The sequence below is a fragment of the Anabrus simplex genome, chromosome 5, assembly GCF_040414725.1.
Source record: "Anabrus simplex isolate iqAnaSimp1 chromosome 5, ASM4041472v1, whole genome shotgun sequence".
Classification (NCBI taxonomy): domain Eukaryota; kingdom Metazoa; phylum Arthropoda; class Insecta; order Orthoptera; family Tettigoniidae; genus Anabrus; species Anabrus simplex.
In genome coordinates, this window is record NC_090269.1 from 47,320,376 (window position 1) to 47,342,456 (window position 22,081).

General features: G+C 41.1%; 1 protein-coding gene and 1 pseudogene across 1 annotated transcript in view; one reads left to right on the top strand and one right to left on the bottom strand.

Annotated features, from left to right (window-relative positions):
- wit (wishful thinking) overlaps window positions 1-22,081 on the top strand; it is a 503,764-nt gene that overhangs the window by 107,471 nt on the left and 374,212 nt on the right. The gene's annotated exons all lie outside the window — the stretch shown is intronic.
- LOC136874218 (uncharacterized) lies at window positions 8,396-15,472 on the bottom strand (annotated as a pseudogene).

Consider the following 22,081-nt stretch of genomic DNA (forward strand, 5'->3'; position numbering starts at 1 on the left):
TTTTCTTGCAATTTCTTGATGGCCGAAGGTATGCAATGCAAATTGGTACGAATAAATATAGGTTGTTCTCGAACACCATCTTTGGTCAAGACTTCTTGAGCTTCTTTAATAACAGCAGCTTCTTCAGAATCGAGGTCTTCAACTACCTTTTTACTACCTCAAAATAATCGGCATAATAAACAGCAGCTTCGAGCCACGTTACCGAGCTCGATAGCTGCAGTCGCTTAAGTGCGGTCAGTATCCAGTAATCGGGAGATCGTGGGTTCGAGCCCCACTGTCGGCAGCCCTGAGGGTGGTTTTCCGTGGTTTCCCATTTTCACACCAGGCAAATGCCGGGGCTGTACCTTAATTAAGGCCACGGCCGCTTCCTTCCACTTCCTAGGCCTTTCCCATCCCATCGTCGCCATAAGACATATCTGTGTCGGTGCGACGTAAAACAAATAGCAAAAAAAAAAAAAAAAAAAAAAAAGCGAGCCACGTTCCCATCTTGTATGAAGTCGTGAAGGTGGAGCGGCACATCCTCAACAGCATCCAAACAGAATTTATTGCGACTTGGAGCCTTCAGGAACGCTATTTTCGCTGTAGTGATCAACGCGCTTACTTCAGGAAAGTAAGCCCCGACTGCTTCAGCGACTCGATGAAGTCCATGTGTTACACATGTGACGAGTATCATCTTGGGATATAATGTCCCAAGACCTCCCGTAGCTTAGACATGTAAGGTGCAGCATCATTGCAGGCCACGAGAACATGATCGTAAAGAATGCCTGATGGCCACAAACAAGAAAGTGCATCATTGAAAAATGCAGCAACTGTTGAGTGATTCACCTTAGGAAACACAGCCTTATTTAGTAGATATGATCTGTCTCTCTCTTCTTCCTCTCCTAAAATTCCAAGCACGAAGTTAGATACATATCTTTGATCCATGTCCGTTCTTTCGTCTAGTAAGACCCAAATATATTTTCCATCGGCTTTTTCCCTTAGTTTACCTAACATTACTTTATGAAGGTTCAGGAACGTAATTCTTCGTAATTGTTGATTCATCAGGGACTGGTTGCTTCGTATACTGCTGCAGAAACTGAACTTAGTTCTTATTGTTTAGCTTAGCCAATGAGATGTTTGCAGATACAAATGCTTTGCACAGATATTCATTGAATTTACTTCGTGTTTGTCCAGGTTTAACTAAAGCAGTGGTTACAAGGGGCTGGTGATTTTGTTTCAATATCTATTTCAATTTACTGTGTTTCGTTGTTTGATGATGTTGAATTTGATACTTTTTAGTTGCGGTTACGACTGTGCTACATTATTTGCGAAACAACACTCTTCCGTCAGTTGAAAAGTCTTGAAACTGGCGTACATACGCTTTCAGTACTTCACTGTCCGGCTCCATGGCTAAATGGTTAGCGTGCTGCCCTTTGGTCACAGGGTCCCGGGTTCGATTCCCGGCAGGGTCGGGATTTTTAACCATCATTGGTTAATTTCGCTGGCACGGGGGCTGGGTGTATGTGTCGTCTTCATCATCATTTCATCCCCATCACGACTCGCAGGTCACCTACGGGTGTCAAATCAAAAGACCTGCACCTGGCGAGCTGAACATGTCCTCGGACACTCCCGGCACTAAAAGCCATACGCCATTTCAGTACTTCACTAACAGTTCTCTTCTCCTTAGGCATTATAAATTAAGTAGCAAGAATACAGCTATTTAACGTACTATGAACCACAACCTGTTTCAACTGAACCAAAGTAAGACTGACAAGAATTAATTATGCATGAAAGGTAACTATTTAGGAAATAAAGAAAAGACAGCCCTGCTGTAAGGGAAATTCCAAGAATCAGTACCCACCTAATTATCTTTCAGGTAGTCAAAGCCATGGCCGGATGTAGAGCTGGTGTTGCTAAATTTAAACACGCTGCCGACCTGTCAAGCAGCTTTCCTGAGGATAACCAGCACAGCTTAACACTGCAGTTATCTCAAATACATGCCATATTTTCCAGTAGTGTCCTGCATAAACTGATGTCTACACTAAAGACGAAAAATTCTTTTGAAATATGCTCTAACAGGCGGAAACCCCCAAAATATGCACTGTTAAGATAAAACTGCTCCAAATATGCAATTCCATATGCAGTATGCACAGTTATCCGAAGCCTGGTCATGGTAGTCACCGTGTTCAACCAGTATTTACTGTCTGCATCACTACCTTACGAAACCATGTCGTTAAGAATTACATCATCACAGGGCGAGTGGGCCGTGCGGTTAGGGGCGCGCAGCTGTGAGCTTGCATCCGGGAGATAGTGGGTTCGAATCCCACTGTCGGCAGCCCTGAAGAGGTTTTCCGTGGTTTCCCATTTTCACACCAGGCAAATGCTGGGGCTGTACCTTAATTAAGGCCACGGTCGCTTCTTTCCCACTCCTAGGCCTTTCCTATCCAATCGTCGCCGTAAGACCTATCTCTGTTGGTGCGACGTAAAGCCACTAGCGAAAAAAAAAATCGACACTTAGCAATGGTGTTGAGGAATAATACTAACTTCCTTCGATCTCATAAACTTTCTGGCGGCTGAATCGTCTCTGATGTCATATTTGTACCAAATAATGCTGATATCGCATAGCTGAGAGAGATGATCAATGTCACGTCCGGCGTTGCCTATGAATGGTTGGATGAACGTACTGTGTGTTGGATATAAACTAAAAATTCACCCTTTGCCTCCGGCACTCGTGTTTTGTTTTGTTGAGACTTGACAAATAGAGAATATAAGAAGAACGTTGTCTAATGGACAGAAAGGTTTAAAATATATGTAGCAGTAAAAGAGTTGCTGTTAGCAGCAAATGGTGTTTCTACTAGATACATTATTCTGAGGTAATCATGCAATCCAAACTGACAAACGTGGTGATTCTTGAGAGAAACCGATCGGAGCAACAGACCATAAATTTAAAAGCTTTTAACGAAGTGCTGCGGTCAGACCGTCCGCACTTGGTATGCTGTTGAAAAACAATAAAGGAACACACTGGAGCATAAACAAACTAGGAAATCATGGGCCACTTGGGGCAGTTATTGTTCAGTGAAGAAAATCTAATTTATCCTGTTTTCTTTTTAAGTAAGATTATATTGCAGTTGTTTTCCTTTTATAACATACTTTCGCATTATATGCTTCAAGCTTCCATGAATGCCTCCATAATCTTCTGTGTGTCCTCTTCATCCCCCCTTCCTGTATTAAAACGGAGTCTAGGTTTTTCTTCTAGGTCTCGTTCTGCTTCACGTACCCCCAACGGCCAGGTCCATTCGTCTCCTCTGTTCCAGTATCCTGAATAATCCCCGAAGGCACTGTCCGGCTCCATGGCTAAATGGTTAGCGTGCTGGCCTTTGGTCACAGGGGTCCCGGGTTCGATTCCCGGCAGGGTCTGGAATGTTAACCATAATTGGTTAATTTCGCTGGCACGGGGGCTGGGTGTATGTGTCGTCTTCATCATCATTTCATCCTCATCACGACGCGAGCCGAACTTGTCCTCGGACACTCCCGGCACAGCCATACGCCATTTCATTTCACCGAAGCCAGTTCACACATATAGTAGTTTTATTCTGCGTGTTTATTTTTAACAGATTTTTATCTTTGTTACGAACACCGTTCTCCTATTGTTTCCACAATGTTCTACCGCCAATGTCTCGTTAATATGTTTCGTTCAGCTAATGTATGTAATGTTTCCGTAGTCTCCCAGCGTTTGTTCTCGTACAGTGATAGCGATGTAATTTTGTTTGTGTTCTCTCTGCCGCCCTAGGAGAATGCATAATCATAAGCTCGTGAAATTATATTTCATTTTCGCATTTCCTATCTGGCTTCTGATTTTCATTCCGGCCCGCGGTGCAGGGGTAGCGTGCCTGCCTCTTACCCGGAGGCCCGGGTTCGATTCCTGGGTAGGTCAAGGACTTTTTACCTGGATCTCAGGGCTGGTTCAAGGTCCACTCAGCCTACGTGATTACAGTATAGGCACTATCTGACGATGAGGTGGCAGCCTCGGTCTAAAAAACCAAGAAAAACGGCCGAGAGGATTCGTCGTACTGACCACACGACACCTCGTAACCTGCAGGCTTTCGGGCTGAGCAGCGGTCGTTTGGTAGGCCATGGCCCTTTGGGGCTCTTGCGCCATGGGGTTTGATTCTGATTTTCTTAGGTATTTTCCTACCGACATTTCTTTATTCTTGGAAACTTCTTTTATACCATACTCGTTGCAGTATTCTGAATGTTTCAAATATTACTTTCCAAGTTTATTTTTATTCTCATTTTTTTAAAGGTTTAGAGTAAAATATTTAGTGAGCGAAGTTTGTTTCTCCGAATAAAATTTCAACGTATTAGATCTCCGAACCCACGACATTTCGATTTCGCATCCGATGCACTGTCAATTTGAGCTATGATGGCTTAGATCACATTTGTTCTGTTGGGAAGGATCTAAGCTACAAGTCTGGCGTCACTGTCATCACAACTGTATTTTGCGTGCAAGTCGCCCGTTATGGGCCAGTTCAATTCATATTTAATTTTCATGACCGCATTGTACTCAAAATGAACTATCAACGTATTAGGTCGTGTTCAATAAACATAGTAGAGGTAGATTACTACCTGCGCGGAGCCATGAACTTGGTGGGGAAAGGAGAGTAAGGAAAGTAGCGGAGGTAGTCATTACTACTGTGCTGCTCACTTGAGATATTAACCCGCAATACAGTTACAATTTCGAGGAGTTAACATGCACACTTCCGTAGCAACTAGCGAAGTGAACGTTTCTCCCCTCTCACTCACGTTGCAGCACTCGCATACGAAAGTCATTTTGCGCAGATCAGGTTTTGTGGCATCAGATAGTTATCTCCCTCTACGTATCGAAAAGGTTTCAAGTAGTGTACAGAGCAAAAATGGCCAACTGGAACACAGTAGCACAGTAGCTTAGATCACCGGGCGAGTTGGCCGTAGAGGCTGTGAGCTTGCATTCGGGAGATAGTAGGTTCGAATCCCACTATCGGCAGCCCTGAAGATGGTTTTCCGTGGTTTCCCATTTTCACACCAGGCGAATGCTGGGGCTGTACCTTAAGGCCACGCCCGCTTCCTTCCAACTCCTAGGCCTTTCCTATCCCATCGTCGCCATAAGACCTATCTGTGTCGGTGCGACGTAAAGCCCCTAACACACACACACACACACACACACACACACACACACACACACACACACACACACAATGTAGCTTAGATCCTTCTCAGCCGGACAAATATGACCTAGGCCACAATAGTTCAGTTGTCCGTTGGATAGACCATCCGACGTGAGATCGGAAGTTTGTAATTTCGCATACCGCTAATGTTCAGTTGGCCATTTATGTTCTTTATTTAACATCTCGATATGTACCCTACTAAGTTTATATGTACCTAAAACATTGGCAGTTCATTTCGACTACAACGGTCGTGAATATTAAACAGTCATTGAAGTCTGTTACTGTATTCCGGCTGAGATATTGCAAGAAGTTGGAAGGAGGAGAAAATTTCAGTGTTTGGCTTCTAATGTTTAAAATACTAGATTATTTTCTCTTTCATATGATGATGTCTTCTGACCAAAACTGTTTTCGATGGAAAAGACATTCTGCCTGAAATCTCGTATAAATTTGTAATCGATGATTATGGCTGGATTAAATACCTTACCACAGAGGTAGCGTAAGTGTCATAATTGCTGAAATATTGTATCACTTTAGTAGAAGAGAGTACCTTGTATCATGTAATACGATAGGTCAGAGTAGCTTCATCTTGCGGAAATATGAGGTTCTAATCCTGTGTCACCGGACGAGTTGGCCGTGCGGTTAGGGGCACGCAGCTGTAAGCTTGCATCAGGGAGATAGTGGGTTCGAACTCCACTGTAGGCAGCCCTGAAGATGGTTTTCCATGGTTTCCCATTTTCACACCAGGCAAATGCTGGGGCTGTACCTTAAGGCCACGGCCGCTTCCTTCCCATTCCTAGACCTTTCCTATCCCATCGTCGCCATAAGACCTATCTGTGTCGGTGTGACGTAAAGCAAATAACATAATAATAATAATAATAATAATAATAATAATAATAATAATTGTTACGGGGTTACCCGTGGAGCAGAAAGAGGTTAAAGAAGGTGCTGGGGTGAATGGGTCTAATTACAATGTCAAAATTAATTAAAAGCTTAAACTGAAGGTTATATTTTCAGAACTCAAAATTTAACAATTTTGACAGGTACCAGTAGCAAACATTAAACAAGATTGGGAAAAAATCCAAGATTCAGAATTTAACACTTTGGGCCTTAAGCCCGTAGCTTTACATTTCCTGAGCTACTAGCTCAAATTTACAAAAGAGCACAAATTTAGACAAGGGCAGAAATCCCCTAATTCAAAGAGCACGTCCTCCCAAAATTACAACATCTAGCCTTCAAGAGGTATTCATAAATCTTACAAAACCTCGAAAAAGAGCGAACAGGTTCTCAGTTTTCCAAGCCTACTCGAGGCAACCTCAACTTACAATTACAGGCCTCACAAGGCACTATTTACAAATGGAAATTATTTTTACAGAGGTATTAAATACTCAACCTACTAGGCCTTCGTGGGAGAATAACAGGTTAAATTAACGGCCCAAACACAAAATGAATGGAGGCGAATACTTGCACTCCTAGATATGAACACTTAAAACCTAAATGGCACTAGGCCGGTGAAACGGGGGCTATTCCCAAACTACTGAGGTGACTCGTATAGTAAGTAATTTAGCACATTGCAGAATGAAAAACAGTTATAAACGTAGTCATCTCAAACCAAGATGAAGGGGAGCTCGAGAGGATAATTCACTCTCTATCCCCGATTTACAGTTAGTTTACGAGGTTTTTACATTAGCCGAAAGGAGATTTACATTTTAGAAAAGTTGGTTACATAATTAAAGATTCGGACCTTTCCGTCGGGTTAAACTGCGGAGGTAGCAATAAAGAAAGATGTTACATGGCCATTACGTTGTAGGTGTACCGCTGCCTGATGAAAGAGGCCGCCCGCCTCCTGCTTTCACACACACACTTAGTAAGATGACGACCAATTGTCCAAGAGACGTAAAAAGCCGCAGTTTATAAACCTTCAGGGAAGGTCCGAGATCATTCATGAATAATCAAGACACACTCACAGAATTTTATTGGTAGATTTCAAAAGTAACACTCAGAATCAGAGAAGAAGCCTGTGATAGGTGGAAAATTAATTACAGAAATTGGGGATTGGCTAAATTCAAAACTGGCGAAAAGGAAAAGAAAATATTGCCAACCCAAAAATAAATGAACATCAATTAGAAAAAAAACCTTATGAATACAAAACTTCTTCAAATCAAAAGTTCTTTCACTTCGCACCAGGGTGCATGATTATAGTTTCTGTAGTGTCATCTGTGGGGAAAATGCCCAAACTTCTTGATGATTGGGAACCAAAACACTGATAAATTCAGTCAGTATAGGCAACTGCCCAATAACAAAATTACTCGCTATTTTAGTGGTGACATCTTCTGATTAAATTTCTAAGTAGGTGTAGTTTCCGTTTCACTGTTTTACCAATGGAGGCGTTCTTTTAGGCGCTAGTTTTAAATGCGCGGCATTGAGGTGTACCTCCCGGTACAATAATAATAGTAATAATCATCCTGTATCTGAAAGTACGAGTGCGAATCAAAAAGTAAGTTTAGGCCGGCCGCAAAATGAGACGCAGGTCCGTGAGGTGACGCAAGGTGACTCACGTCGAATTCTTCACGGCAGAGTGGGTCACGGCGACAATCGTCGCAAGTTGGATCGCCGTTTCAGTACGCAGTTTACCACGGAACTTCAGCTCAGGCAGATGTGGCGAATACTGCTGCTGTGTTAATAGATTTGAGTTCAGAATTGGATTCCGATACCGAGTTTGTGTTCGAAACGGTATGTTACAGTGCTCTGATGAAACAAAAAGCAGGAAGAAGTGTATATATGAAAAAAAGACTAAGTTATGGGGAATTCGCTTTAACTAAGGAATTTGATGATGAACAATTTACGAATTATTTTAGGTTAAACCGTGATCAGTTCAAAGAAGTGCATGATCTCATCAAGAATGAAATTGACAGAGGGATGCAGCGCTACAAGGCCCATTGGGACTGAGTAGAAACTAGCTGTGTTTTTAAGGTAAGCCGTTATACGTTACCTGTTTTACCTAGTCGATTACTCTAAGTAACCTATTTTACGATCTGGGGTTAATGTACGGTACCTTCATTAACGGCGGAAAGTAAAAAGGTAGCTTTTATAGAAAAACCGTTATTTAATAAACAGAATAATGTTCATACGGCAAAGGTGTTGTCTAATAACACACAAGTAACCTCTGTACAAAAAATGTAAATAGTGGAACTTTTACTTACAGAAATTAAATTTTAAGGAAAATCATTAATACATGTGAGCAAATCACTCCGATTTAAAGCCGAAGTTGAAGTGTTTTGTTCGAACACAGAGTTCTCCTGTTGGTTTGGTAATGGACTGTCGTAATGTGAAGAATGGGCTGGAGTAGATAAGCTGGTGTAGGATGGACTGGGTGTTCGATTACTATTCAGGGACAAGTCGTTATGTGATGGCCGCTGAATTGTGTTATACTGTGGAGTTCTCGCGGGAATGTTCAGCAGCGTGGCCTCCATTTCTGTAACCATACGGAAAATATCGTTTCTGATGACAAACTAAGATGTCGGAGGCATATTTTTTGGTCACCTCGTACATAGACATGAAGAAGTGGTAGAGAGGATCACTTGGAGCACTTGTTTGTACCAACATATTTGTACTTTTCCTTTCTTCCGATCTCTATTTTCTTCGTTCTTCATGTTGTTCCATGCTTCGTTTGAGTATGCTAGTGACAGTGCCTTTCTTCACTTTCTTAGCAGATGTCGGACCTTGTGTCGGAGGTGAAATATCACGAACTGCCTCTGATTGAGCTTCGTTCCGAGCACTTCTGGTTCCCTGCTGCACGTTCAATGACTCCTCACGTTCTTCGACTACATCAGTTGGACTGTCGATGTCACAATTTTGCGATGAGGTTTCATTATCGTCAATATTCGTTTAGGTTCCCTTCTCGTGTTGTATTGGCCATATATGGTTGTAGAAATCCCATCTGTTTTTGAAATTTCCACTGTCTAACAGATTCAGCCGGTGCTCCACTTTTCATGTATTTTTACTGTCTCTCAGCGAATGTCTTATTTTCTCCCACATCGCCTCCGCTTCAGCACCTGCAACATTGGTGTCAAAAGAGCATTTAGCTACCGGTATGTAAAAATATTTACTTTTAAAGTAAATACATGAACAAATACAGCCATAAAACACTAATTCCCTACTGTTTAATTTTTCTTGTATGTTTTAGGTATTTGGCGACAGGAAACACATACAGAACTATTGCCTACAGCTGCAGAATGGGGGAACGAACCGTCTCTAACATTGTGCTGGAAATATCTCAAGCTGTATGGAAAGTAATGCAACCATTATTTTTGCCGGAACCCACAAAAGAACAGTGGGAATCAATCGCATCTGGTTTCGAATAAAGGTGGCATTTTCCGCATTGCATTGGTGCTATTGATGGGAAACATGTTGTGATAAGAAAACCTGGGAAAACTGGATCCTCTTATTTCAATTATAAGCACACTTTCTCCATCGTGCTAATGGTTACCGTAGACTCTAACTATAAATTCATTCCTATTGATGTAGGGTCACAACGGAGGTTCAGTGATGGAAGCATTTTTAACACAAGCGTTGTGGCAAAAAAAAAAAAAAAAACCCGCACTTTACAGCTTTCGTCACCTGCAGTACTACATCCGATACAGGAACCGATGCCTTTCGTGTTTGTAGGAGGTGAGGCGTTCCCTTTATCGGAGAATTTGATGCGACCTTATCCGAAACGAAGCGTTACTGAAATTACGAAAACAAAGTGTTCAGCTATAGACTGTTAAGAGCACGCCAAACGGTAGAATGCAGTTTTGGTATACTTGCTTCACGTTTTCAAGTTTTTCGAGCACCATTTGAAATTAAAGTAGATAGTGTTGTCAATGTTGTGAAGGCAGCTTGTGTGTTGCACAACTATTTAAGGAATTATGCTGCTGAAATACATCCTCTCGCAAAATTATACGTCCGCGCTCTTCATGTGAGGATAATAGCCAGTAACACCAATATAATAAAGAAGTTAATTGCAAACAAGTAATCGTATGTTTTATTTGCCATCTGAACATCTGAGGACATAATTTATAGCACCCTAAGCACTGGCATTTGGAATAAATATAAAACAGTCACACTGCTTGCAGAAAAGTCACGTTGCAAAAGTATTCGTCCACAATAAGAAGTCAAGGAATGTTCAGTCGTTTTCTAAATATCAGTAGTGTGTCGAACGTCCTTTGGAACCAACCACGGCTTGAAGGCGTTTCGGCATGGATGTCACCATGAAGTATTGCTTCAAAGCTTTTTTTAAATTTGGAATACGCTGATTGCTCAGTGTACATTTTAATTCCGCCCATAAATGAGGTATGAGGTTTAAGTCTGGGAAGCGGGGTGGTGTCTGCAGCACATGAGGTAAACTGTAGAGTAGCCATTCCCTAACAACACGAGCAGTGTGCTTAGGGTCATGATCTTGCTGGAAGAAGTACCCACAACTAAGACCTAATTTTGCCACGCTGGGTGTTAAGTGTTTATTTAATATACTCAAATATACCATCTTATCTATCCGTTCAGGTATTATATGGCAGTTCGCTACCCCAGCCGCCGACATACAGCCGCATACCATTATGGAACCTCCTCTATATTTTGCGGTTGGTTACAGATTTTGACTTTGGAGCTCGGCGTTCTTCTTTCTCCATACACGTCGCTTTCCAGAGCAATTGAATAAACAGAATTTGCTCTCGTCCGTAAACAACAAGCGTTTCCATAATGCTGGTGGCTTCATAACATACTGTTTGGCGAACGCCAGCCTCTTCTCATGTTCACCTCACTTATCCAGGGCTTCTTCCGGCTTGTACGCCCCTGCAAATCAGCTCTGTGTAACACACGTCGTACGGTGTCGGTGCTGATGTTCTTCCCAGTGGAGGTTTGTACTTCTGTTCGAAGCACAGGTCCAGACACATGGGGATTTTTCTGGACGGTGCGTGTAATGCTTCGCTCTTCGCGTGTTGTCAGTTTCCTCGACCGCCCAGTTCTTGCTCTATTGATTAAGTTGCACTGGTCTTGTATTGTTGAATGATACTTGCGACTGTAGTTCGCGGTATTCCTGTTTTTCAGCAATTACTCTTCACGAATTACCAAGTATGTGGAGTTGGATAATTCGTTGGCGTTCAACAACATTTCGTTTCCTTATCTTTCCCATCGTACTCGGGACATGCACTAGATGTTGTCTCACCGACACTGTCCGTATCACTGATGGACTGAGCTTGGTGATGTGTCCCCCTTCCTCAATGCTGTGTTCGTTACACCAGATTATGCACAAGGCGGACGAATACTTTTGCGTTGCCATATCCTAGCCCAACCACACTCATTCTTTATTATTAAAGAGTACTGACGTGCAAGAGGTATATTCTGCCGGTATTATTAGTACATATATATTGCATATTCACTGCGTATTTGTTTCTGAACGTATCCGAAGCCTTGTAATGCAGTTTTGGTGTTCAGTATATGAAAAGGACACATGGACGAATTCTTATGCGAGCGATTGTAAGTGCAGACGACACTATAGAGGATATGCCAAATGACCAAATGGGACCATTGTTACAAACAAACGTAACCCGAAGTTCACAGATAGCTTTTACAACTCGACAGGATTTTACTACATACTTCAACACTACAGGAATGGTTCCTTGGCAGAGGGAAAGTGTTTCAAAAGGAAAGTACTGAAGAATTAAGAATTTGCGTATAGTTACATTGCGAACTCTGTAAAAGTTTGTCCCCAAGTAATGCGATTCTTGTTGAAATAAAGGATTAACGGCTTCAATAGGAACATTCTGTTTTTAAATTGGCCATCCCGAGTGTTTTTGAAATACTTCACTACAATTGAGACTGCAAGGGGTGTTGGGAAGAACAGCAGGATGACTTTTTGCGTTCCGTGTGCTTGCATGAGTAATTTACGGTTAGTGAAGAATGAGTTATGAAAGACTTAATTTTGCCTTCAACTTCATACTTGATATGAACGTGTCTTTGAAAGATGGATGATCTTATAACTGATTAAGTGAATGCCTGCACTTCTCGGGTTAACTCGTGGTAGTCTTATAGTGTTTATCAAGAATGTATATTTCGCTTAAAATTATATCTTTAGCTACAGTTTAAGCTAGTTTAATTTACCTAAATGGACATAGAATTAAGTAGATTAAGACACTGAGGTAGTACAATTTAGTGTGTATGATATGGTTTGTCATAACTGCAGGCCTCATGCGCTATGTAAAAGATAATAATAATAATAATAATAATAATAATAATAATAATAATTGTTGTGATTATTGGGATTTGATTATTTGGACTCGGAAGACGGCGATGAATTATGTATGTAAAGTATTTATTCAATTGTTTGTTTTGGTTTTCCTCAGTATGTGAATTTTGGAATTGTTTGATTGGTTTGAAGTTAATATGATTTTAAGATTATTTGTCATGGTAATTCTGGTGCATCCTGTACCACACGCGCCACATCGGCGTGGGAGATTTCCGATTTCGTAAAGTTGCACCAATTTCGTAATTTTTCTAGAGGCTTCCTAAATGTTCCTTGTCAGCACTATTTTTTCTGCGCTCCTATTGGAGAAAATAAAAGGAAATGTGATTGGTAGGTGAAGGAAATCATCGTACGCTCATTGGCCGTGGTAATATTTCATAATTTCCGGGGAGAAGCGTTGTCGCTGGAGCCTTGCTCTGCGAGGGCGTCTTTTCTGTTTGACCACTGAAGGGAACGGTCACCTTCCAAGGTACGGGTCTTCTTGGCCCCGCCATCCGGTAAGCACTGATTATTATTTTTTAACTTTTCTGGTATTCAGTTTCAGATGTAGTGTTTCATTATATTTATCTTGCCGGAGCGTACCCGTGTTTCCTTCTGCTTCCAAAAGTTATAATTATGACTTAGCCGTTTCGGTAAGTCGCCTCACTTTGTCAAGAGATAGTTCCCGTTTGTTGTTTTGTAAATTAATTGTTATACGCCTTTCGAAGTAATCCTTATCAGTAATATTTTTCTCGGGACTATCTCATTCATTCCGCTTCATCATGGAATATTCATCTTTAGGTCGGGTACCCTTTCTCAGAAGTGTTTTTGAGGGGGCTACCCACTGAAGATGCTCTGCTCCATGATTATACGTAAATTATTTTTCCTCCTTAGATGTATCTCTTCATTTTAGTATAACGTTACCTTCCTTTATTTATTTCGAACTGTTTTGGGTTTTTAAAGGTAACGCCACGACAGTGGAACGTCATGTGTGATGTTCCGGTGTAAAATAAATTTAATTACCTAATGCTACCCTCATGTAAATTGTAATGGTTGTTGAAATTATGCCGTCATTATTTTAATTGTATCTTGGTTATTGCTTTATATATGAAATCGAATCTAACTTGTTAAGTAAAGTTTAGGATTACATTGACTTCGCTTCTTCAGTGTTACCAATACCTTCCACCGTCTGGATATGGTTCCCAGCCGCTTCCCGGTTATCCTTCTTAAAAGTCATGTTGGTTAAACTGTTTGTTTATTTTCTGTGATTTATGTGCTTGCAAATCTAGTTTCGTACATGTTGACATGCCTAGTGTAGAGTACTTTTGGTGAATGTATTACGGTAGCAAACATTTTCTCTTCATTAAACCTATTAATTGTAACCTTACCCTTTGGAGAGGTTGCAGTATGGTAGCAGAGCGTGGTTGCTGAAGAAGCAAAGTTGACGGTAATTCGGTGGTTATAACCTAAAATTTAATTCAAGTATTATCTCGTAGTGTTTCCTTTTTTATCAACATGTCTCGCGCTATCCCAGGTCCGTTCCATTTGAGGAAGGAGGAATTAGCTTACGAACTTCGTATTCGTAAGTTGAATTCGACAGGAAAGGTTAAGGATGACACGAGCTTGTTGAAACAATCGCTAAATGAACCTGTTTTTGTCCCAGGGTTATCAACAGATGAAGTGTGCGCATCTTTGTCGATTGTCAGAGATAAAATTGTAGAATATAAAGCCATTATTATGTCATTTTGTTCTTCTAAACCGTCCGATGCACAGTTAACACGTGCGAAAGGCCAAGTGCAGCATTACGTGGACAGGATTCGCGATCTGTTGGCGCATAATTTATCTGAAGATGAGCGATGCGAGTGCGAATCGTTGTTATTGCAGTTTTGTGATATTTTTGATAAAATTGTTGGATTGCTGGAAGGTAATTCTTTGCCTAGCCCAAGTTCAATAGTTAATGTGCCCGTCCAATCTGAAACGTGTGACAGTGACACTGTATCTGTATCTACTGCTTCACAAGTTAGTGCAGTGGTCACTTGTAATGATGTTCCCTTGCAATCTTTTCCTGCTGTAGTTACCAGTGCTTCTCTGCCCGTGAATAATTATAGTGGTGCTTCTTGTACGCAAGTTGCTATGTCAGCTGTTCCTATGGGAACTGTTAATTCTACTGTGTCTTTATCTCATCCTCCGGTTGCGACCCAAGTTGTTTCTCTTCCTATTGTACAAAGATATCCCCATGTCCAAGCGTCACCTGTAGTAAATTCTTCAGGGGTGTCACAGATGTGTGAAAATGTGTCGCAAATGCGAATATCTGTGCCGGTTTCTATGCAATCTAACCTCAGTCCTAACCTCACTTTTAGTACTCCTACCCTATCCCAGGAGCGTTCTAATCAAGATTTCTTTACTACTGTATTGCCTTCTTGTAACCAATCCAGTGCTGTTCAGGTACCTACTCCTGCTGCTTCTCAAATTTTTTCAAACTTGCCTCACCCATTAACTGCTATATTTAAGGGTGTATCTAAGTTCACCGTTAATTCGATTGACGAAGTCATAGTGTTTCTACGTTTTTGGTCGAATTTAAAGATCAGAGTGTAGTGTATTCCTTAAGTCGTGACAATTTCTTCCAAGTCTTATATCCACATGTATCTGGAGCTCTTTCTGAGCATGTCATAAGAGCCATTTCAGAAAAGTGGACAGTTGACCAATTTCATGCACATGTGCTTGAGTTTTTTATTCCTTCCCGTGCTTTGTCTTCTTTGGTTCAGAAGCATTATTTTAGAGTACAGTATTTGAATGAAACTTTGTCGGAATACATCCAGGACATTAAGTTCAATGCTCGGATCTTCATGCTAAACTATTCTGAGTCTCAAATGGTTGCTAGCATTATTGAGGGTCTTGCACCAAATTACCGGTCGTATCTTACTCTGTCACCACGACCCGCTACGTTCGCTCAGTTGGAAGCTATTACTGTTTCTGCTGAAGGCATTAGGTATGCCGACCAGTTACGAGTCGCCTTAGCTCCTCCTGTGAGCATGTCTTCTCAGGTCACTAGTACCGTTTCTATTTCTTCCAAGCCACGTAATTCACATGTATGTTATAGTTGTGGTTCTACGGATCACTTCCAGCGGAATTGTCCTAAGATTGGGCCCTTAGGCAATTCAAAACCTGTCATGGGTGGTCGACTTCAAAATTTCCAAAGGAATTGTCCTAAGATTGAGCCCTTAGGCAATTCAAATCCGAATGAGAATAGAGTTTCTCCCTCCACTAGTTCTTGTAGATATTGTGGGTCAAATAGACACTTTTCAAGACAGTGTCCTCGCAATTCTTCCGGTTCTGGGCGTTCTGGTAATAGTAATCCCAGATGACTAGCCGCCGATCCTGGTGCCAAAACTTATAGTGTACCTTCATGTTTCGTCTGTTATCGCTGTCAATTAGTTGATGATTTACCCGACCCTGTAGTCGATTATAAGCTTCAGTCTGACCCTAGTGTCAATTTTCCAAAATCTTGTGGTATTTCTGCTATTCCTCCATGTAAATTACCTTACATTTGCCTAGAAGTGAACAATGAACCAGTTTGTGCTTTAGTTGATTCTGGAAGTAGCCTCACCTTGATGAGTGAAAATTTGTATAACTCTGTGAAATCTGTAAGTTCCCTGCTTTAACACCTGTGTCTTTAACCTGCCATACGGCTAATTCTAATTCCTTGAATTTGATTGGAAGTCTGAATCTCAAAATTAGAATACGTAATTTCACATGGAAAATGCCCGTGGTAGTGGTGAAAGATTTATCTTGTCCTTTCATTCTCGGTGCAAATTTTATTGCCAAAACTGGTATGGTTTTGGATCTTCAATATAATAAATTCCAGTTTAAGTTTTCCATGAGGATCTTTAAATTGTGTAACCGTTCTCCTATCCTTCCTTATCATGTCAGTGCTGTGTCTGAGGACACAAGTGAACCAAAAGCTTTCGACTTTAATCATTTGCCTGATGACCAGGCCAACCAGCTTAGGAATCTTTGTGATAAATTTCCTGATGTGTTCACTGACAAGTTAGGTGTGACCAATGTTTTGGAATATAAAATTGAAGTAACTGACAATGTACCTGTTCGTTCTCCTCCGTGCCGGTTGTCGCCTCCTAAGATGAAAGCCCTTAAGGCTATCATCGACCAAATGCTTGCTGATGGTGTAATACGTCCTTCTAAATCTGCGTATTCTTCTCCCATATTCCTAGTCCCTAAACCACAGGGTGGTTTTCGGCCTGTAATAGACTATCGAATGTTGAATAAGCGAGTTGTGCTTCAATCTGTTCCACTTCCTGACTTGCACTCTTGTTTCTCTTGGTTTGCTAATGCCAAAATTTTTACCACTTTTGATCTGAATCAGGCGTACTATCAGATACCTCTTGCTGAGGAATCCAAGCATCTTACAGCTTTTGCTACTGACTGGAACCTCTATGAATTTGAGCGCGTGCCGTTCGGACTGGCAACGGGAGCTGCTGTTTTGACTCGGCTGCTGGATAACGTGTTGTCGGACATTAAATTCAAATTCGTTTATAATTATCTTGATGATTTGGTAATTTTTAGCGAAACTTTTGAAGAATACCTTGCTCATATTAATGAAGTCCTTGAAAGGCTCCGTAAAGCAGGACTAACCCTTAAGGCTAGCAAAATGACTTTCGCACAGCCTCAGATGTCCTTCCTAGGCCATATCGTGTCCGAGAAAGGCGTTTCGGTTGACCAATCTCGTACTGCAGCTATACAAAATTTTCCTACTCCTAAAGATGTCAAAGCTGTCGCTAGGTTCGTTGGTATGGTCAATTTCTTCCGTAAATTTATCCCTAATTTCGCTGAAAGAGCAGCCCCATTAAATGCCTTGAGGAGAAAAGATGCTAAATTTGAGTGGGGTGATGCCCAACTTGAAGCTTTCTATGATCTGAAATCTGCTTTATGTAATGCTCCTGTGCTGGCGATGCCAGATTTTTCTAAACGTTTCATTCTCCAAACCGACGCCTCATCTACAGGTATATCTGGTGTTCTCCTTCAGGAATTTGAAGATGGACGTCGTCCTATCTCTTATGCTTCACGTAGTCTAAATCCTGCTGAACGCAACTATTCTATATATGAGTTAGAAGCCTTAGCTGTTGTTTTCTCCTTGGAGAAATTTAGAATGTATCTTGAACATCTACCTTTTGATCTTGAAACAATCAGGCATTGAGTTGGGTACTGGCCAAGCCAAGAAGAACGGGTCGTCTTGCGCGTTGGGCAGTACGCATCTCAGCTTTTCAATTTGAAGCTCGTCACATTCGTGGAACTCAAAATGTCATTGCCGACACTCTTAGTAGAATGTTCTACCCTGGCAGTTCTGACCCTCAATTAGAATCCGCTGATCCCTCTCCTGAACAAGTTTCGGCCTTTGTTAATGTGGTTTTGACCAATTCCCCTGTCCTTTTCAAAGATATTTCTAAACATCAGGAAGACGATCCTGAATTGAAGGGTATTATTGACAGGATTAAATCTGGTGAACATGTCAAACCGTATGCCCTCAAAAATGGTGTTCTGTGTTGTCCTGCTCGTGGGCGCAGAGACCCCAAAATTGTTGTACCTTCTAATCTAGTCCCTGCTCTTTTCAAATATTTCCATGAATCCCCTGTTGGCGGACACCTTGGTGTATTTAAAACCAGGGAGAAAATTCGTAAGCATTTCATTTGGAAATCCATGGATGGTGAAATTCGCACTATGGTTAAATCTTGCAAAACCTGTAACATCAGTAAACCCGCTCCTAATACCCGCCTTGGTCTGTTGTCATCTGAGCAAGCTTCTCGCCCAATGGAGAGACTATTTATCGACTACATTGGACCATTCCCGCGTTCACGGACCGGCCATCGTTTCATACTTGTGTGTGTTGATGCGTTCTCGCGTTTTACATGGCTGTTCCCTACTCGCATGGCTAATGCTAGTACTACTGTTTCTTGCTTAAAACAGATCTTTGCTTCATTTGGACCCTGTCAATTTTTGGTGAGTGATAATGCTAGAGCTTTTACATCTGTGCAATTCCGTAATTTCTGTTTTGATCTATCTATCTCTCATGTGACTGCCACACCTTATTATCCCAGGCCTAATTATGCTGAAAGAGTTAATCGGAACCTAAGATCTGCTCTTATTGCATACCATTCTTCTGACCACTCAAAGTGGGATTCTTCACTTAATTGGCTATCATTTGCTTTCAATACTGCTGTTCATGAAAGTCACAAGCAAACTCCTGCTTCATTGATGCTAGCGTTCACCCCTAATTCTCCACTTTCTAATCTGTGGTCCATTAACGATCTCCTGCCTGATGTCGCTAATCCAGAAACGATCCGTGCTGCTTGGCATCGTGCGCGTAAAAATTTGAAGGTTTATTACGCTAAAGTTCAACGTAACTATAATCACGGGCGAAGACCGCACAATCTGTCTGTGGGTGACCAGGTCTATGTAAAGACTCATCCCATTAGTAGTGCTGCGGACCATGTAATAAGCAAGTTATCCCCCAGATTTCGAGGCCCCTGCACAATTTTGAAATTTTTAACCCCTGTGTCATTGTTAGTCAGTGATCCTGAAAGAAAGAGGATCAGCCGTGTGCATTTATCTCAGATAAAAATTCCCTAGTTATGAGATAATACTTTAGAAACTATTTTGTTTTGGGGTAGTGATAAGGAATTACTTGTAAGCAAATTTTTAATTAGTGCGCACAATTTTTTGGGTATTATTGTTTATTATTTAGTTAAGTCTCTTTAGTTGTAATGGAAAGGTCATTTATGATCATATTAGATATAATTTAGTATGTATTGTGGGGTAGAATTAAGATCTTCGTAACTAGGGATTGTTGTCAAATTGTGAAATCAGGGTAAACTCCGGTAGAGTTTGAGTTTCTTCAATCTATTTCCTAAATTTCATCTTAAAGTATCCATAGTGCTTGCCGGAATGGGGGGGCTAAGATAGTCCCAAACCTGTGGGGGAACCTCCCAAATGAAGGTCGAGGAGACACCGGTTAGGTGCCTCCAAGCTCTTGTCCACCAGGGTGGCTTTAACTTTATATTCCCTGTCTGCTGCGGGTGAATTTCTGTTGCAGTGGCCGGAGGGGGATACCATCCCCATTTCTGCTGTCGTGCCTAGTGGAGAGGTACGTTATGTCTTGGGCCCTGCCATTCTGCACTGCATTCCAGTGATCTGAGGTACAGATGACAATTACTGTTCCTGCCTGACAACTTGACGTCCCTAGTCCAAGAGGGAACCGTCTGCATGGTGGTGACCATCATCCCATGTCTTGATCCTGAATAGTTACCAGACATACACTGGCGTGGCCATTAGTGGCACGTGATATCACCTATACTTGGACATGTCAAATTACAGCGCTGTAACCAGATATGACAATGACGCCAGTCCTGCTGGGCTGTGCGCAATCACCCAGTTTGAACTGTAATGTGGAGGCTGAAGACAATGGCCGCGTCGTCAGTCACATCAACAGCAAGAACTCGTGGTGTTACAGTGTAAATAAAACAGAAAAACCAAGAACTCAATCCAAAAGATGTCTCTTATTTTGTGTTAATTTTTTTTTCAGTGAACGTTTCATTTTTTTAAAGAAAATAATTTCAGTGTGGTGTTTTATGAACATAACAACAAAAAAGAATTTTTTTTAAAATCTCTTTAGTGTATATTTTATGTGCTTTCTGTTTCAATGAACATTGTTATATGTCCTTTATTTTCAGTGACATTTCTCCTTTGTTTTTCAGCATTTTTTTAAGGTGTTTTGTTATTTTCTAAACTATGCAGGAATTGGACTGCTAAAATTGTGAACAAATTTTTTTGTTTTTGGAGCGGTGCTCCAAATTAAAGGGGGGGAGTATGTTGTGATTATTGGGATTTGATTATTTGGACTCGGAAGACGGCGATGAATTATATATGTAAAGTATTTATTCAATTGTTTGTTTTGGTTTTCCTCAGTATGTGAATTTTGGAATTGTTTGATTGGTTTGAAGTTAATATGATTTTAAGATTATTTGTCATGGTAATTCTGGTGCATCCTGTACCACACGCGCCACATCGGCGTGGGAGATTTCCGATTTCGTAAAGTTGCACCAATTTCGTAATTTTTCTAGAGGCTTCCTAAATGTTCCTTGTCAGCACTATTTTTTCTGCGCTCCTATTGGAGAAAATAAAAGGAAATGTGATTGGTAGGTGAAGGAAATCATCGTACGCTCATTGGCCGTGGTAATATTTCATAATTTCCGGGGAGAAGCGTTGTCGCTGGAGCCTTGCTCTGCGAGGGCGTCTTTTCTGTTTGACCACTGAAGGGAACGGTCACCTTCCAAGGTACGGGTCTTCTTGGCCCCGCCATCCGGTAAGCACTGATTATTATTTTTTAACTTTTCTGGTATTCAGTTTCAGATGTAGTGTTTCATTTTATTTATCTTGCCGGAGCGTACCCGTGTTTCCTTCTGCTTCCAAAAGTTATAATTATGACTTAGCCGTTTCGGTAAGTCGCCTCACTTTGTCAAGAGATAGTTCCCGTTTGTTGTTTTGTAAATTAATTGTTATACGCCTTTCGAAGTAATCCTTATCAGTAATATTTTTCTCGGGACTATCTCATTCATTCCGCTTCATCATGGAATATTCATCTTTAGGTCGGGTACCCTTTCTCAGAAGTGTTTTTGAGGGGGCTACCCACTGAAGATGCTCTGCTCCATGATTATACGTAAATTATTTTTCCTCCTTAGATGTATCTCTTCATTTTAGTATAACGTTACCTTCCTTTATTTATTTCGAACTGTTTTGGGTTTTTAAAGGTAACGCCACGACAGTGGAACGTCATGTGTGATGTTCCGGTGTAAAATAAATTTAATTACTAAATGCTACCCTCATGTAAATTGTAATGGTTGTTGAAATTATGCCGTCATTATTTTAATTGTATCTTGGTTATTGCTTTATATATGAAATCGAATCTAACTTGTTAAGTAAAGTTTAGGATTACATTGACTTCGCTTCTTCAGTGTTACCAATACCTTCCACCGCCTGGATATGGTTCCCAGCCGCTTCCCGGTTATCCTTCTTAAAAGTCATGTTGGTTAAACTGTTTGTTTATTTTCTGTGATTTATGTGCTTGCAAATCTAGTTTCGTACATGTTGACATGCCTAGTGTAGAGTACTTTTGGTGAATGTATTACGGTAGCAAACATTTTCTCTTCATTAAACCTATTAATTGTAACCTTACCCTTTGGAGAGGTTGCAATAATAATAATAATAATAATAATAATAATAATAATAATAATAATAATAATAATAATAATAATAATAATAATTTACCGAGCAAGTGGCCGCGTGGTTTGGATCACGTTACTGGCAGCCTGCATTCGGGAGATAGTGCGTTCGAGCCCCACTATCGGCAGCCCTGAAAATGGCTAAATGGCTCAGTTGCACGGACATTCATCGTGAAACCACTGCTGTATATGGTGAGTGTGCAATTTTTCGCCCAGGTATTGTAAAGTGGTGTAAGCAGTTTGACGCCGGACGCACGGATCTCACGGACGAATATCGTGAAGGCAGGCCTGCAACGTCCAGCACCGTTGCAGATGTTGACCGTCTGGATGGGATCATTAGAGAGAATCGGCGC